We start from the raw sequence: 12,690 nt of genomic DNA, 5'->3' as shown, positions 1-12,690 counted from the left end.
GATACTCTTCAAACCTTGAATCAAAACTAATTCCTGAGATCACCTGCTGGCTAAATCATAAATTGCCTTAAAAAATAATGAATCTTACCCATAAGTACAGTGATCCTTTAAAAAAAAAATCACCTATATGAGGCCAAACAGTCAACAATTATTTCTGAAACAAAGATGAGAATATAAGGGGGCAGGTAAACCAGATTAATGAAAATCAAACAACCAGAATGGAAATAATGAGAATGTTTATGCATTGTGAAGAATGTAACCAGTGTCACTGAACAGCTTGTATAAAAGTTATTGAATGGGAACCTAACCTGCTGTGTAAACCTTCACTGAAAATGCAATAATATATTTTTAAACATCAATAATATGGATGAGTCTAACATAATATTGACTGAAAATCAAAAATCTCTAAAGTATTTGAGCATGATCTTTTTATGTTATGAACATCAATAAAATTTGTTTTTTAAGAAGTACATGTACTATACATGTACTTCTTAAAAAAGCAAATTATATATATATATATATCACACACACGAGGAATAAAACTATATAAAAAGGAAACCAAGAGAATGATCAATATAAGATTCATAATGGTGGTTACCTTGGTTGTTGAGTGGGGTTATGGCTGGAATAAGGGAAGCCCACATGGGAAGACACGGTCAAGTTACTATCAAAGTCCTGGTTTTCACACTCAAGGATGGTTCATAAATGCTTATTACATTAAATTAACTAAGTAAATAAACAAGGGTTATGATTAATCTAGCTCTGGAAAAAAAAAAAAAACGATTTGAGCTGATTCCAACTCATAGCAATCCTACAGGACAGAGTAGAACTGTCCCACAGGGTTTTCAAGTCCTTAAAATCTAAAAAAGTTGTTTCAAATGGGAGGCTTCAGGCACTGAGGCTCTGGAGGGGAGATTTCTCTGAGCAGAGCTGTCTGAAACCTCAGAGTCACACTGTTTTAGTGGCCATTTGCCCCAGTATTCGTATCAAACATGTTTTAAAGATCATGGGAAAAGACCCTAAATTTCCATGCACTTGTCTTCCACTGCACCCCAACATCAACCAAAAGACTACCTGTCCCGCAGTATCAGTATCCTAACCACTCTCCTTACCTCAAGCTCCACCGTCCCTTATAGTCCTCCTCCATACTGCCTCTGGGCTGTTACTGCTAAAATGCAGATCTGACCAGATTCTTTTCCTACCACATTACCTCTAGAATCAAGTTTTTGGCTGGGCATTGAATGACCTCTGTTCTGTCCTTAACAAATGTTCCTAGCTCCACGTAACTCACCAATCTGTGAACTCATTCTGTACTTTGCCTCTCCCTGCCTTTATTCATGGTGTTCACTCTCTCTCTGAAAATGCCCTTACTCTTATCTTGACCTTTTACTCATTTGCAAATCTCAGTTCACCTACTTCCTATTCTATGAAGACTTGGGGAGAAGGGGCAGCAGGAAGGGAAGATGTGACTGTCCAGGTACCCAGTAGTAATGCAGCTTCAACACAGACACAGTTTATACATGCAGGGCTAAGCTAGAGACTGAGCCTGCAAATCATGTCCAGGCTGCAAATTCAGGTCTGGTTCCTGAGACCTTCACATGGGTCAGCAGGACCAACATAAGTGGGCTTGAAACTTCGAGGTCTTTCCAGCCTTCCAGGGTTTGTTTCTAGGCAGAAATGTGGAAAGAACTCGGGGTTTGGAGTCAGACCAACCTGAGTGAAATTCTGGATCCACCCTCTAAAATGCATCTAATCTATGGGAATTTAAGAACTAGAACTCCAAAAAATGAAAGAAAAATTTAAATAGTGCATATGACTTTACTCATGATTTTATTAAGTTAGTAGATGTTCCTCAACAAGCATGAGGTGAAACACTAGAATCTGCTTCTTATGCAGAACCACATATACTGTACTTTACAGACAAATCAAAGGATTTCCAAGGGTAATTTGGACACTAAGCAATGTTTGCCTTATTCACTGTCTAGGAAATCCTAACCCCTGGGTGAAATGCATTAAACCCAAACCAAACCCATTGCCATTGAGTCAGTTCTGATTCACAGTGACCCTATAGGCCAGAGTAGAACTGCCCCATAGGGTTTCCAAGGAGCAGCTGATAGATTCGAACTGCCAACCTTTTGGTTAGCAGCCAAGCTGTTAACCGCTGTGCCACCAGAGCTCCTCTACTGCATTACCTGTGTGATTTTGAGCAAGTTTCTCAACCTCCCTGAGCTTTGATTTCCTCATTCTTAAGTATTGTTAGGGGTGTGGAAGATTATATTTTCCAAAGATGGCTGCAACATTTTCCATCCCATACGAGTTCTCTTCCCATCAAAGGGTGGGATCTATGTTCCTTCCCCTGGAATATGACTTCTTTATAACCAAGGGATTTCAGCAGAAGGAATGTGATATGACTTTAGAGATAGGTCATAAAATGTGACCCAGCTTCTACGTTTTTTTCTGGCACACTTGCTTTTGGAGCTCTGACCACCATGTAAGAGATCTGATTACCCTGAGGCTGCCATGCTGTGAGGAAGCCCAGACCACAGGGAGCAGCCACATCTAGGTGCTCCCATCCCAGCTGACAGACAGTATCAACTGCCAGACATGGATCAGAAGATCCCTCCAGCTGATTCCATCCACAACTGTTGAGTCCCTCAGCCCTCGTGTCTTCCTAGCTGAGGCCCCAGACGTCACGGAGCAAAGTCAAGCTATCCCTTCTGTGATCTTTCTGAATTTTTGGCCCACCGAAGCCATGCTCATTATAAAATTGTTGCTTTGTGCCTCTGAGTTTTGGAGCAGTTTTTAAAGCAGCAGTAGACACTGAACTAAGGGTTTTTCTGAGGACTGAATAATTTAGTCTACACAAAGTACCTGACACAAAGAATGTGCCCCTATAATGATTGGTGATACCATCATTGTGTCAGATGCCTGGCCTAGCAACCTTAGAACAGCCACTTCATTTTTCTGGGCCTAAGGTTTGTAGTGAAGGTCAACTAGGATGATGGACATGAAAGTGAAGTGCTCTGGAAACTATAAGGCTCTGTACAAATCAAAAGGATTATTATATTTATATTACATCCATCCACTAGGGTAAAACTACCTAGCACCAGGGCTCAGGGTAGGAGGGCATCTCAATAATCCTTTAGTAGCAGTCAGTGTCTGAAATCCCAAGACCAAAGGACTTTGACCTGAGTCCCCACATTTATTCTCTTAGACATAATTAATTTCAACCATTCATCTAATAAGCATTTATTAAGCACCTAATGCAAGCAGTAAATTGCTGTGACTTTGCTGAAGAAATTAGGGGACTCAACCCAGTCCTCCAAAAAAATTCTGAATAGTTGGGAGGACAATAGATGTAATGCTGGTAGGATGGAAGCTTTCTGCAGGTGTCTATTTCAGGAGCTGCCTAAAAGGAGAGAAAGAGGAGGAAGAGGACTAACATGGTTTGAGGACCTGCAATGTGCCAGGTACTATGCCAGGTTCTTTACGTATATTATCTCGTTCAGTTCTCACGACTCTAGGTCATATATTATTCTCCTTTACCGATGAGGAAACAGACACTTGGAGAGATTAAATGTCTTGCCCAAGGTCATAGCAGTGAGTGACCATCGATGTCAAATCTGGAGACAATTCGCCACATTGCTACCAATGAGTTTTTTTTTTTTTTTTTTGCCCGAAGAATCACTTCTCTACCCAGATTTCTGAAAATATCCCCATCTGAGATTTGCTTATTTGCCTATCAGGTAATAACATTCCTGTTCAATTAATTTTCTTCTGAAATCTTATATTAAAATAATTAATTATAATAATATTCCATTAGCACAGAACCATAAACCAAAACCCATTGCCATCGAGTCAATTCTGACTCATAGCAACCCTATAGGACAGAGTACAACCACCCCATAGGGCTTCCAAGGAGCAGCTGGTGGATTCGAACAGCTGATCTGGTTAGCAGCCGTAGCTCTTAACCACAGCATCACCAGAGCTCTGCAAAGAGCTATAAAAAAAAAAAAAAAGGGTCTGCAAAACATGTTCACATCTTTCTCTTCCTTGATTTCTCCAACAGCCCTGTGGGGAGGCATCATGTTATATGGAAGCTCTCACAGATTGGGCTATGAGGCAAACGACTGCATGTTAGTCTGCTGACACATTGCTTTTTATTTATAATTTTATTCCTTTTATTATAAGAGAAATAAGTGTGTCTTCACACGGTATGTATTCTGTCTCATATTCTATATTACATGACTTTAAATGGTGGAGATCATTATAAAGGTTTGTCATCACGTTCAGGATGTCTTGCTAACCATGATGGCTTTGTCCCATCATTGTCTTTATCTCATGACACCATATATATTTACACTGTTGGCCACTGTGGCTATAAATCCATTTTCAAAAAATCTTCTTGATTATATCAATTACTTTTTGGTTGACCTCTTGTAAGTTCGGCTTAAATGGTTCTTGCCTTTTCCTTATAATGTGGCTGGCAAAGAGTTCTTCCCAGGAGTTGGAGAAAGGTCAGATCTGCCATCTCGTTGTTGTTTGGTTGTGTGCTTACAACACAGGTATTATCTTCCATCCACTGCTTTTAGAAATATTCTTAAGCCGAAATCATTTTAACCCACTTAAGTCCAATTTGAAAAGAGTAGTTTAGTTAAAACTGGAGAATATAATCCACAGATCCTCTTGACGAGACTCATGTGAACTGAAGAATGCCACAATACTCGAAGAGCTTAAGAAGAAAGAATGAAGGTGGATTGTCACACTTTTTAACTCCCATTCTCCCTTGAAGTCTTCTCAGGTATGTTACAAGGTGTGTGATTATCTGATGTATGGACACCAATATGGGCAACAGCACCCATTCGCTTATTAAATATTGATGAAGTTTTCTTTCTTATTTTTTCAGATTTAAAATATAAACAGGAGTCCTTGGTGGGTGGTTACATGAATCTGTACATATGATAAAGTCAAATAGAGCTACCCACACACATACACAAGTACCTGTAAAAACTGGGGAAATCTGAATAAACTCTGTGAACTGTATCAACGTCCCTTTCCTGGTTTTATATTAGGCTATAGGAGCCCTGGTAGCACAGTGGTTAAGCACTTGGCTGTTAACCAAAAGGTGGGCAGTTCGAACTCACTAGCCACTCTGTGGTAGAAAGATGTGGGAGTCTGCTTTCATAAAGATTTACAGCTTCGGAAACCCTATGGGGCAGTTCTACTCTGTCCTACAGTGCCACTATGCTTTGGAATCAACCCAATGGCAACAGGTTCTATTAGACTACAGTTATAGAAAATGTTACCACTGGGGAAAACTAATGGAATCTGCTTTTTTTTTTTTTTTCCCAACTTCTTACGAATCAATAATTATTTTAAAAATACATGAATAGAAGTTTTAATATCCTTCTGGCATCCTCATGGGTTATTTGGTGCTCCTCCAGGAAAGCATGCCCTTCGGGAAGATCACAACCCTGGCTCAGTGGGTGAGAGCCAGGAAAATGGCATCCTCTGTTCAGGCCTCATTTCCCTCATCTGCAAAATAGACCGCTGGCCCAAAGAGCTTTAGTCAGCTCTAAAATTCCAGGATTGCGTATGAGAAATTTTGGGAAGGCATAAATCTCCTCTCTCAGGTCACTGGATCACAGAGTATCTCTAGGTGGTTGAGGGAAATGGAATCAGTTATTTGATTTGAAGTCTTCTTACCTGGAGAATGAACTTGGAACTATTCACCCCTTCCCACAAGCTCCTTCTGACTAAGTAAACCCCAGCAAATTTGAAAATATTTTCATCAAGTATCTTGAATCATTGTAGAAAGTGGACAAAAGGAAATTGTGGCATTACCTGCTGAAGACAAAGTTCTCAGAACTGGGTCTTCAGAGTCCAAATTTAGAGCACATGGTAGCTATTCCCTGCTTCCGTGGCCTGTTCAGGCTGCCCAGAATGCAGAGGAAAAAACCCTTTCAGCAGCCAAATTGGAAGAAGATGGAAGGGGATTAGTAGTAAGACTCAGAGCCTGCAGGAATTTGCAAATGTCACCCTGACATTGAAGGGAAAAAGTAGCTTGTTCTCCAAAGCATAGCAATTAAAAGCTCATCCCTGGAGAAAGTAGAGGGGTGGGGCTACTTCTTCTTCACATCCGTAGACAATCCCTTAGCCCTAGTAACTGCTCAATAGGGACTATATATTTACCTTGGATATGGGACCCAGGAAGAACAGCTCTAGCCTTAGACCTCTTGGTAGCCATGTCTTAGAGTGTTTCCAGCTATGTGTCTTCCTTCAACCAAGCTACTTCCTTATAATTTATCCTCCAAAAAGAATCACATATTAACAAAAAGATAAATGTATAAATGGTCCCAATCTTAAGCAATATACTTGGGGTTACAGATAAATTTTAGGGTAGACACAGTTGTTCCATCTGGGTTAGTGAAATGGAATGAAAACTCAGCCTTTCCTACGTGATGACCCAAATTGTTCTACCCAGATTCTTGAGATAGATAAATTCAATTCTCAATTTCCTTCAGCCCTTTCTCTTTTTTTCTTTCTTGGTTCATCAGTAGAGATAATATGTTAAGAGACGGACATTTTAGAGGCAAATGGGAACAGACATTTTATATGTGGGGGAGGAAGTTTTAGAGAAGAAAAGTAGTTTGCTCAAAGCCCCATGGTGATAGTGTTTGGTCTGTAAGCTCCTGAAGGATTAGGTTTGTCTTGCTCAATAAATATTGAATGGCTAAGTAGAAACTGAGCTGGATTTAGACCCTAAGTTTCTTTTCCACAGAGATCTTACTGCTCTTTCCAAGAGATCTTACTGTCTTCCTGTCTTCCATTAGCGTGTATGTGACTGCATCCCCTACTTCATTGTAACTTCTTCTGGGGACAGGGGTCATTTTTATTTATCTGTATATAATCTTCTAGGTATTTGACAATAGCAATTATGACACCCTTGAATCATCTCATTTTCCTGCTAAATCCTATCTGTTCCTTTGGTTTTTCTGAATTAAGCTTTAAGGCAACACAAATCACTACTGCTAAAAATGGCATTGGGTATACAGTGGGAGGGGCTGGAACTGGGGGAGATTGATCGTGAATCATCTCAGCTGAGCTCAGTGGCTGACTTTTCCTGATGATTTCTGAACTATCCTTTACCCAACAGGCATAGACTGTGCTTTTTGAGAAGGTTGGTAGAGTACATAGTTGCATGAAACCTCTCTGCTAATGGCTATGAGATCACCAACACTGATAATAGAATCTTGAGCTTAATTCCTGGCTTAAAGAATGGCCAATAACATAGAGGGCTTCTGAAATAGAGGGTGAATAGCAAGCAAATATCTGGGGAAATTAACTCTGACTTCACACTGACAATACAATCAGGCAATTTAGATAATTTAGCAAATGGCCAGTTGCTTCCACCAAAAAAAAAAAAAAAAAATCAAATTACCATTTAATTTTATGGAGCCTCTTTCCTAGTGAAAACCCTTCAATATCATCCCAAGATACTCTTAAACTAATATATTTCAGTTTTTAAAATTGTTCAGTCATTGATTCAATAAATATTAGAGCACCTACTTTTCTTGAGGCCCAATTTTAGATGCTGGGGATGCAAAGTTGAATATGACATAGTTTCTGTACTCAAAAAGCTAACTATTCCCTCTGTAATGGACTGAATTGTGTTCCCTCAAAATATGTGTCAACTTGGTTAGGCTATGTGTGGCTGTCCTCCATTTTGTGATTTTCCTTGCTCAGGCCACATTACTGATCCAATGTAAAGGAATTTTCCCTGGGGTGTGGCCTATACCACCTTTTATCTCTCAAGGGATAAAAGGAAAGTTAAGCAAGCAGAGAGTTGGGAACCTCACACCACCAAGAAAGCAGTGCCAAGAGCAGAGCAAGTCCTTTGGACCTGAGGTTCCTGCACTGAGATGCTCCCAGACCAATGGAAGACTGATGACAAAGACCTTCCTCCAGAGCTGACAGAGAAAGAAAGCCTGTGCCTGAAGCCAGCACCCTGAATTTGGACTTCTAGCCTACTGCACTGAGATAATAAACTTCTCTTTGTTAAAGCCATCCACTTGTGGTATTTCTGTTATAGCAGCACTAGACAACTAAGACACCCTCCATGGGATAAATAGCTGTGAAAACACATAATTACAAGTATGGCGTGTAAAAAGGGAAACAGACAACATGACAATATGTTATGAGATAATAGAGGAAGAGAGTTTTTTTTTAAATAATTTTTATTGTGCTTTAAGTGAAAGTTTACAAATCAAGTCAGTCTCACACATATGAACTTATATACACCTTACTACATACTCCCATTTACTCTCCCCCTAATGAGTCAGCCAAGGAAGAGAGTTTTTAACACCATCTAGAGTGGTCATAAGGAGCCCTGGTGGTGTAGTGGTTAAGGCGATTGGCTGCTAACTGAAAGATCGGCAGTTCGAAGCCACCAGCAACTCCACGGGAAAAGATGTGACAGTCTGCTTTTGTAGTGATTTACATCTTGAAAACCCTATGGGATTACTGAGTCAGAATCAGTTTGATGGCAGTGGGTTTGGTTTTGGCTTCAGAGTGGTCACAGAAGACATCACAGGAATAACATTTTGGCCACGTTAGTATCACTGTGTATAAACCAAAAAACCAAACCCATTGCCGTAGAATCGATTTTGACTCACAACAACCCTATAGGACAGAGTAGAACTGCCTCATAGGGTTTCCAAGGAACGGCTGGTGGATTCAAACTGCAGACCTCTTGGTTAGCAGCCGTAGTTTGCCGTAGCTCTTAACCGCTGCTCCACCAGGCCTTCTCACATAGTTCTATACAATTTTATCACATGGGTAGATTCGTTATCTAACACCATAGTCAAGACATAGGAGTCCAGATTCCTTTTTATTTTTTCTGAAACAGTAAGGCAGATACTTTGCTAAGTGACAGAAACTAAGTAAATATTTACAACACATAGTTTAAAGGATTTTATTTGGTGCAGTCCATGGGCCATTTCTAGGATCCCTTTTGTTCTATCGTCCCTAGAAAGTGGCCCTGTAGGTCATTGCAAGAGGCTATAGTTGGTGCTCTTATTTCTGTCTCAGAGTTGCTGAATTCAGCATCTTGTACATGTTATGTACACATTACATTTTTAACTGTTGTCGTTGTTAGGTGCTGTCGAGTCGACAACAGAATGAAACACTGCCTGGTCCTGCGCCATCCTCACAATCATTGTTATGCTTGAGCCCATTGTTGCAGCCACTATGTCAATCTATCTCACTGAGGGTCTTCTTCTTTTTCCCTGACCCTCTACTGTAGCAAGCGTGATATCCTTCTCCAGGTGGTGTAGTGGCTGAGAGCTACGGCTGCTAACCAAAAAGTTTCGTAGTTCGAATCCACCAGGTACTCCTTAGAAACTCTATGGGGCAGTTCTACTCTGTCCTATAGGGTCACTATGAGCCGGAATCGACTCAATGGCAGTGGGTTTGTTTTGTTTTGTATTTCTTTTTGATAACATGTCTACAGTATGTTAGACATAGAGTTGCCATTCTTGCTTCTAAGGAGCTTTCCGGCTGTACTTTTTTTTAACTGTTAAAAGCTAATAAATATGACACAACCTCTTTCCCAGGTGAGAGATTGCCTATCTACAGTCACAGGGCTGAGGATAGCACTTCACAACCATGACAGTCAAGAGATAATTATTATGTCCAAACTGACTCCTGAGAATCCAAGATATGGTTGTGTCTACACAGTGCATTGATGGCTTTGGGTTAAAAGTACCACTTGATAAAACTTATTTATTAAACATACAAAGATGAATTGAACAAAGATTTTGTCCTAAAGAACTTTCATACTAGCCAGGAAGACATGACACACAAATATAATGAGGCTTCTTTCCTGCTACCCCTCTTCACAGCACCATACCCCCACTAAGCAAACTACCCATTCACTAGTCACCAAACCTCCTATGGTTTCCCTGTCTCTGCCTTTGTCCATAGAATTTCCTCTGATTAGCTTCCCTTTGCCTCTCATCACTATTCATTCATTTATTTCCCAAAACTAAGTTCAAATACAAACTTCTCTATGAAGAATTTCCTGATTTCCACAAACTGGAGATGATCTCTCTTCCCTTTAAAAGCCTTTCTGTTGGCTTTTAAAACATCATACTTTGTTTTTGAGTTGTGGGAGAAAAATGTAGCAGTCTGCTCCCATGAAGAATACAGCCTAGGAAACCCTATGGGGCAGTATGACTCTGTCCTATGGGGTCACTATGAGTCGGAATCAACTCCACGGCAATTTTTTTTTGGGGGGTGGGCTGTAGGGTATTTGAGTCAGATATATCCATGTCCGGGCTCCCTAGTAGGAGTTCTAAAAGCTGAAGATCCAATTATGCCCTTCAAAATATAATCAAATACAATAATATTTGGATATTAGTCAGTAATCAGTTGCCATCCAGTTGATTCTGGTTCATGGTATTCATGTGTGTCTGTGTCAGAGTAGAACCGTGCTCCATAGGATTTTCAATGTTTTATTTTTCGGAAGTAGAACTGTGCTTCATAGAATTTTCGATGGTTTATTTTTTGTAAATAGATCACTAGGCCTTTCTTCTAGTCCACTTTTGGGTGGACTCAAACAGCCAGCCTTCCAGTTTGCAGTCAAGCACCTTGCCCTTTGCAGCTCCCAGGGACTCCGTTTTTGAATATTAAAAAAAAAAAAAAACTCTTTGCCATCGAGCCAATTCCGACTCATAGCGACCCATAGGACGGAGCAGAACTGCCCCAAAGAGTGCCTGGTAGATTTGAACTGCCAACCTCTTGGTTAGCAGCCATAGCTCTGAACTACTATGCCACCAAGGTTTCCATATCGGATAAAAGAAAAAAAAAAAAAAGCCCACTACCGTCGAGTTGATTCTGACCCATAGCGACCCTATAGGACAGAGTAGAACTGCCCCACAGAGTTCCCAAGGAATGTTTGGTGAATCTGAACTGCCAACCCTTTGGCCAGCAGCCATAGTACCCAATCAATACATCACCAGGGTTTCCATATTTGGATATAGAATGGTTAATTTCCATAACAAGGGTTAGCCCATCTTCTCATCTACTTCTCTGTATATGACAATGAATATGTAGTTCTAATAACTTTTAATAGGGACCTTAGACAATCTAAGCCAAAAGTACAGGACAACATTCTTACGTTTCTTTTCTAATACTTGTTTTATGCTCCTTGGGTCTGAAAGCATCCCCAGACTTTCTGTGACAAAGATAATCCTTCTAGTTTCTAAATAAAATTCTCCCACGGACTAGAAAGATTGAACAACATTCTGTTATGGAATGCTGGAGCTAGGAGGTATGTTAGGGATTACCTAGTTCAACCAACTTGTTTTAAATATGGGGAAACTGAGACTCAGAAAGGGGATGAGGCTTGTTTAAGGTCACAAAGTGCCTCAGGAATCAAGCTAGACCTAGAACACAGGTCTTGGAGGTTACTGCAATGGCCTTGTCTATGCACAGGCAAGCTGCCATGCTGGCCCCACCATTGCCCAACACTCTGTAGGAAGGCTATGCCTGAAATAAACCTGGATCATGACACACACATTACAACAGGCTGGAAACTGCTGAGTAGGGCTGCACCCAGCCTTACACAAAATCGAAGAACTCTGTAATGATAGTAGCAGAGCAGCATATGTTACCAAGAGTCCCAAAGGAAGCGCATGGTGACCAACAAGACTAAGCCCAACAATGGCAGCCAGAGCTGATAGGGGAACTCACCTTTAGAGTGATAGACTCTTGGAACAGGGAAGAAGCTTGGAGAATATCTAGAAAAGAAAGCAGCAATGTGTCATACGTAGTAGTATAGTCTTCTAGAAATGACCCTACTATTTACCTGCCATATAACACTTCCCAGTTTCCATGGAGTCAGTCCAACGCATGGCAACCCCTTGTACTGCAGAGTAGAACTGCTCCATGGGGTTTTCATGGCTGTGACCTTTCAGAAGTGGATCACCAGGCCTTTCCTCTGAAGTGCCTCTGGGTGGGTTCTAACTGCCAAACTTTTGGTTCGTAGTCGAGAGCTTACTTAACCTTTTGTGCCACCCAGGGATTCCATGTAACATAGGGCACTTTATTCTCCCTTTTGGTCCTCAGTCTCCAAGACTATAAAATAAACAGGCTGTTAGATGAAGCCAGAGTTACTTTCCAAATCTGATGCCTTACTATTCTACGAAGCATCTGTTTCCTAGGTGAGAATATGGAGGCCTAGAGAGGTACGGTAACTTGCCAAAAGTCACACAGTACGTAGGTGACAGAGTGGTGACCAGAGGCCACGCCAGCATTCAATCCACTGCCCCATGTGGCAAGGGAGAGCCACATGGCTAGAATCATCCCTTCTAAGCTGCCCTGTGACCTTGTAGTGAATTGTGCAATTGCTGTCCCAAGGCTATTGCAATTAACCTCTTCTCTATTCCCTTTGGACTGCTGGCAGTGTGCAGAGGGCTTCCAGAGACAAGTATGCACAATTTCTGCCCTAGAAGTGGAGCATGGGTCAACTCAATTCTTTCTTCCCTCTCTCTGTTAAAATGAAACTAAAACACAACTCCTTAACTTTGCAGGCAAGAGACTAGCGGGGAGATGCTCCCCAGCCTCAGCTCATGGTGAGTTCTGGTACCACTGCCTGTGAGTGTGAAGCCCCTTCCCCAAGGGTTACAG

At 41.0% G+C, this 12,690-nt stretch overlaps 1 long non-coding RNA gene across 2 annotated transcripts in view; it reads right to left on the bottom strand.

Annotated features, from left to right (window-relative positions):
- Positions 1 to 530: 530 nt before the first annotated feature.
- The window catches only part of LOC126064237 (uncharacterized), a 49,466-nt gene continuing 37,306 nt past the window's right edge, over positions 531 to 12,690 (bottom strand). For both annotated transcript variants that reach the window (XR_007514508.1, XR_007514576.1), the window contains exon 5: positions 531 to 11,801. This is a non-coding gene — a long non-coding RNA (uncharacterized LOC126064237). The remainder of the gene's footprint in view (positions 11,802 to 12,690) is intronic.

Source organism: Elephas maximus, chromosome 1 (assembly GCF_024166365.1).
Source record: "Elephas maximus indicus isolate mEleMax1 chromosome 1, mEleMax1 primary haplotype, whole genome shotgun sequence".
Lineage (NCBI taxonomy): Eukaryota > Metazoa > Chordata > Mammalia > Proboscidea > Elephantidae > Elephas > Elephas maximus.
Note: the sequence above shows the minus strand (reverse complement) of the source record. Positions and strands in the feature narration are given on the sequence as shown.